The following is a 6,582-nucleotide window of genomic DNA, read 5'->3' as shown; positions in this document are numbered from 1 at the left end:
CAGTTTTGGATGTGCTAGGTTTAAAATGTTGACAGGACCAACAATCTGAGTTGCCCGATTGGCAGCTAGAGATGTAAGTCTGGAGTTAAAGGGAGAGGCTAAAGCTGGAGAAGTAGATCTGAAGCTCATTTGTAAAGAGATGCTAATTGAATCCATGTTAGCTCATGGGATCACCAAATGAAGTAGCTGAGGGAGAAGAGATTCCTGTTGAATACCTACCAGGTATGATCTGGATGATGCTCCATCAAAAACAAACAAAACAAATAAATAAACAAAAACAATGCCTCTCAAGTATACATGAGGCACTGTGTATTTGCTTACGGTAATTCCCAGGCCCTGACTCCCCCACCAGTCTGAAGGTTAGGCAGGACACAGAGGGATACCTGAGAAAGCCAAGTAAGCATTAAAAACCTATAGCCACGTGGGAGAAGTCACACCAATTGTGTGACCTTCTCTGACCTCCTATCTCAGCCTCCGGGACCCATTCTTGCATCTTAAGTATAAGTATCTATAGCTAGGGAGAGATGCCCCAAATGGAAGGAAGATTATATGGAGGTCATTAGTCACAAGCATGGGGGCAGAGGAGGGAAGCTGGGCTGGGCCGTCAGATCCGGACGTCAGATTTCACTCATATCTAGGAAGGCCATTACAGGTGCACAACCAGCCTGGACCAGTCCCTGTCATTTTGTGAGTTCAGTGCAGTCTCTGCTAGAGGAAGAAGGCAGAAAACAGGTAAGAGCAGAAGGGAGGTGACAGTTTTAGAGTTCGCCCTCAGCCTGCCCTGATGCTGCGCTCTGTGACCCTGGCTACCACATACTGGAAAGGAGGGCCACGTGTGCACTCGTGTGGGGCAGCCTGGGCCTCCTGGGGATTTTCTGTGTTCACAGTCAGGACCTGCAGGGCTGGAGAGCTAAGGCATGGAATGAATACCAAGCTAGGGAGATGGAACGATAACAGCATGGCCTGTGTTTCTGATCCATCATGAAAGAGAACTCGATCCCTGTCATGGCAGCGCAGATTGTCCAAGCACTTCATCCTCGGATTGGGTCGTAATGGGGGCAGAGAGCATCCTCAGCCAAACAGGCCCGGAAATCTGAGGCCAGATCCAGGTGAGCCCCAGAAGGCCGCCTGCTGGGCCACAGGCCTGATGTGTTTATTCACCTCGTAAGCTCTGAATGAATGCCTTTCTTGTGGCAGGAGCTGCCTCCACCTTGGGATTTGGCTCAGGAGACAAGAGGCTCTCTCTTACACGCTTCTTTTCCTTCCCAGCCCCTGACATAATACTGCCTGTCTCCTCTCATGCGGCCGTCCTCTGAGCGATGGCAGTGTTTTGCAGGATGCAGCATGCTGTGGCTATCTCATAGGCTCTGCTGGGGCAGGGATGGAATGTGCACCAGATTTCTCTGAGCAGCTGAAATTGGCTTTTAAAATGTCAGACATCCCTCGGATTCCCTGCTGGTCCAATGTGCAACAGTGTAATTTTCTCTGAGGGAGGTTTGTGGGATGGAATTGGTACCTAAAGCCAGTTCTTCAGGGAGGATGGCAAACATTTAGAACTGTATTGAGTGCTACGGAAGGATGAGAGGGAGGGAGGGGTAGATGATCTGGATCTGGAGAACTCATCTATCTGATCACATCTGATCATAGCCCATCTGAGGCACACTGAGCTTAAGTGACTCGTTCATGATGAAATAGCTAGTGATCATCAAAGGTAGGATTTGAATTTGGGTCTTCCCACCTACTTACTCTTATCACCTAAGCTGCTTTCATGAGCTGCAGGCTTGGCTCCCTGGGCTCATAGTTTGAGAGCTATAAGGGACTGGCTTCCATTTTCATCTCTCTACCCTCAAATAACCCAATAATCTAAATCTTATATTTAGAATATTATACATTTATAGTTCCAGTATTTTGAAGAGAAGTAATTGTATGATGTCATTTCACATGATTCTCATAAACATCCCCAACAACTTGAGGAATGTTCCACTCTGTTGTCACCCAACTTGCTCTAATAAGATAAATATGATTAATCTCCCAATCTACCAACTTGGGAAACAACCTGGGTTCTAAAAACCAGTTTTCCTCAAAGCAAAGCTTAGGTAAGACTTCCGAGATGAAGCTTTTCTCGATACTCTCCTCCATTAAGATAATTAGCATTCTCTCCCACATGAAATAATTATATTTTACTTAATATGCATTGAGTATTTTCTTGCTTGCTATGTTGGAGTTCCCCATTAGATTTTAGTTTTGGGGGGGCAGCTAGATGGCACAGTGCATAGAAATCATGGAGGCAGGAGGACTCGGGTTAAAATCCTGCCTCAGATTACTAGTGGGCAAGCCTTAACTTATATTCAATTATGTTGAATATAAGTTTCTTGAGAGCAAAAATATTTCATTTTTGTACATATTTGTATTATACTTATTTTTGTTGTTCAGCCATTTCAATTGTGTCCAATTCTTTATGACTAACCCCATTTGGGATATTCTTGGCAGAGATACTGCTGTAAGTTTGCCATTTCCTTTTCCAATTCATTTTACAAATGAGGAAATTGAAGTAAATAGAGGGAAGTGACTTTCCCAGAGTCACAAAGCTAGTAAGTGTCTGAGGTTAGATTTGAACCCAAGTCTTCTTGACTCCAACTTTGGCAGTCTGGGCACTGCATCACTCAGCTGCTCTTAAGTATTTATAGGACCTAGCATGATATCTTGTTTACCACAGGAGGCCAGAAGGAAAGAATGGATCTGAGATTTCATCAGTGTACGGAATTATAGTATGGAAATCCTCATCCACCAATACTGAACCTCCACTCATCTTCTATTTATAATCATAAAAAGATTCTTGAGGCACTAAGAAGTCAATTTGGATTATAAAACTAGGGTGTATCAGGGGCAAAATTAGAATCCAGACCCTCATGACTCCAAGCTTACACTCTGCTCCCACAGAGAGGCTCAGTGGTGTGAAGGAATGAGCAAGGCCTTTAGAGTCGGAGGATTAGAATTCTAATTGTCTCTGAGAATTATTATGCTGGTGTCCTTGAGAAAGTTTTTTTCTCTTTAACCTCAATTTTCTCATCAATAAAATGGGATGAGAGATGGATTAGTCTCACCCATCTCTAAATTTGACCACCCCAAGCTTGAGTATCTTCATCTGAAAAATGAGAAAACTGGACTAGAGAGCCTTTCCATAAATACATGCTGCCTTTCTCTCTGCACATACTAGGGTTTTTGTCAATGTTTAATTTACTAGATCTCATTGAATTATGTATTTAAATTTATTAGATTAAATTTTGGGTGGTAGGAAATAGATTCTTGGATAAGAGACTTGGACAATCCAAGACTGCACAGCAAAAGCCTTCATCTTGATTCATCTTATTAAATCTAACACTTTTTGACCCATCTGTCCGGCTCATCTTCTCCAGGTGAGAAGCGAGCATCTCTCTCACAGACCACTTTCCCATCAACCAGCCCCCAAATTGCACACCAGCTGTGCCCATGAGCCCCGCAGAATGGGCTCCTTTCCCTCCTATATTTCTCACACGCCAGTTCTCAAGGCATATCGCCTTTACATATTGCTATTGTGGTCACATATCAGCGAAATAAATAATGTGAACCAGCTTTCTCAGGTGTGGTATTTATGGCTCAGTTTGTAGTGAAAAACAGTCAGAGCCAGTGGGTAAAAACTAATTTACAGTAATGTCACCCTGGATATATAGCAAATAGCTGCAAACAAGTATGTACAATATAATTAAAAATATGATAACATTATAAAATAGGATGATGGCTAGTTAGAGAGTCAGATATATCAAGGAGGAATATACATATATCACATGAAATATTGCCTCAATTACTCCAAGTCATCAGCTTAGGCTCATCATTGAAAACAATCCATGGCAAAAGCAGCCTTCAACTGATAGGCAGTATTAATTTCCACATCTGACTGAGTTCCTTTTCAGTTGTCCGATGGACAAGGCTAGAATTGGGCAAAGAATTAGCCGCGCTCGACCCCAAAACTAGAAGTGGTGGTTGGAAATTTTGACAATGTGGATTTCCACCTGTTAGGAAGAGAAAACTTCCTGACAACCGGATCTGGGCAGAAGGAGAGCAGACTTCCTGGGAAGAGAGCCCATTCTCTGTCACTGAAGGTCTTATGGCCATAAGCTGGATGACCACTTGTCAAATGTATCTCATTGGAAATTCCCTTCCGCTACGGGCTGTTCCAGCAGGGGAGCTGCCAGAGAACAGGGCTTGGTTAGTTCTTTGTATTGTCTTCCACTTTCTAGCACAGTGCCTAGCAGATCTACCCAATAGATTGATTGTGTAGTTAGATCGTTCCTTCCATCCTTGAGACTGTGATAATGGTGAGAGCAAGAGACTGAGAGATGGCACTTGTTCTGGAAATCCTAAATTTGAAAAAAAAATGTATGTATGTATCTAGGCATGTGTGTGTTTGTGTATGTGTGTGTATGTGTGTGTGTGTGTGTAAGCATAGGTATGGATGTATATGTGTATATAGAGGTATATGTCCGTATACTTCTATATGTATTGTGTATACACATGTATATACAAGCATATGCATGTAAGTAAATGTATGTGTGTTTGAATCAAAACAGAGGTATCTATATGTATGTATAGGTATATATGTATATGTTTCTATATGTATTATGTATACACATATATACCCACAAGCATATGCATGTAAGTACATACATGTGTGTTTGGGTTGAAACATAGGTATCTTTATGTATGTATAAGTATATATGTATATATGTATGTATTTGTATTCTGCGTATGTTTATATGAATGTATGTATGCATATGCATATATATGTCAACAAAGATAGATATAGATATACACAGATTTATATAATCATATTTTAGTGCCAATGGAAACCTATGACTCAGAATAGTTATCCCCATTTTGCAGGTGAGGAGACAGGAGCAGAAAGGAGTTAAATACTCTGCCCCTGGTTACATAATAAATGTCAGCAGAAAATTTAAAACCAGGTCTTCCCAGCTCCTGAAATATCACTTACACCCACTCTTCCACACCGATTCTCAAGGTGTTGGTTGGGAAGTTGTTGTTCCTCCATGCTCAGAGGACCAAAATGACATCACTTGAAGTACAGCGTGTCTGCCTGTGACTGATCAGAACAACTTAAGCTCAGAAGGTTCTACCACAGATCAGGCACAAATAATCCATATGAACACTTGGAGTGGAGATGTCTCTATATTTGTGTATCACATGATTCTTTTGAGCTACTTCAAGATATATGAACTGGGCAAGTCATTTGACTTTCCTGAACCTCAATTTGCTTGTCTGTAAAATTAGATTGAAGTAGGTGATAGTGAAGGCCCCTTCTAGTTCTAAAATTCTGAAATAACAGGATTTGGGGATTATTCAATCCAATCCTTTCATTTTTTTTTACAAATGAAGAGATTGAGTCTCAGAATCCTCAAAGAGGTTTCCTGAAAGTCATACAGCTTGTTAGTGAAACCCAAGTGAATAAAAAGAGTTAAAGGAGAATTGAAACCCAAGCTAGATAAAAAGACAATAAAAAAAAAAAAAAGAAATCATCAAGCTGCTGCCTTTGGTAAGTCCAAGTACAGTACATCCCAGAAATAATTGGTTGAAAGAACATGATGGTAAAATCAACTAACTTTGTAAGATCCAAACAAAATGGAAGAAAGAAAAGGCACAATGTGGAAGAACAACTAGTGCCCTCATTTTCAAGTAAGGGAAATTAGAGGTCAATAAACCTGACAGTTCCCAGCAAAATTCTAAAATCCAAAACTAATGGGATGGCTTGTAAGAATTTAGAAGGAAAAGCAGTGATCACCAAAAGTCTACATGTGCTCATCAAAAATCAGTCAAGTTAAAATGACCACATCTCTAATGAAATCTAATAGATTTGTTAGTTCTCTGCATGTGTTTGCATTCTGTTTAAGAAACTAGAGTCCCTGATATATGGTAACACAATATATTACAGCATGGTCAGCTGGGTGGTGCCATAGTGGATAGGATACTGGGCCTGGGGTCAAGAAGACTCATCTTCATGAGTTCAAATCCAGCCTCAGACACTTACTGGCTGTGTGATCTTGGGCAAGTCATTTAATTCTGTCTACTTCAGTCTCCTCATTTGTCAAATGAGTTGGACAAGGAAATGGCAAATCATTCCAGTATCTCTGCCAAGAAAACTCTAAACAGACTCACGAAGAGTCAGATAGAATTGCAACAAGAGAACAATAACAAAATAATAGGCCATTACCAATGGATATTAGAGAATCTGAAGGACTTTAGTATTTGGCTAGACATGGTAGTATCTCCTCTTTCTCCTGAACCTGAATCTCTTTATTCAATCATCTCACTTCCCCAAGCTGAATTAACAAGCTTCCAATCCAATAGGTGGGTTTTCTATGGATGGGAATTAAGGTAATTAGATCAACAAGCATTTATTAAATATCTGCTGTAACAAGGTACATGATGTTAGACACCTAAGATTACATAATATTTATTTAATTGTATATCCCTATATACATGTATAGTATTTCCTTCAATATCCCACAGGCTCCTTGAGAATAAGACATG

The sequence above is a fragment of the Sminthopsis crassicaudata genome, chromosome 4, assembly GCF_048593235.1.
Source record: "Sminthopsis crassicaudata isolate SCR6 chromosome 4, ASM4859323v1, whole genome shotgun sequence".
Lineage (NCBI taxonomy): Eukaryota > Metazoa > Chordata > Mammalia > Dasyuromorphia > Dasyuridae > Sminthopsis > Sminthopsis crassicaudata.
This window is presented reverse-complemented; position numbering follows the sequence as displayed.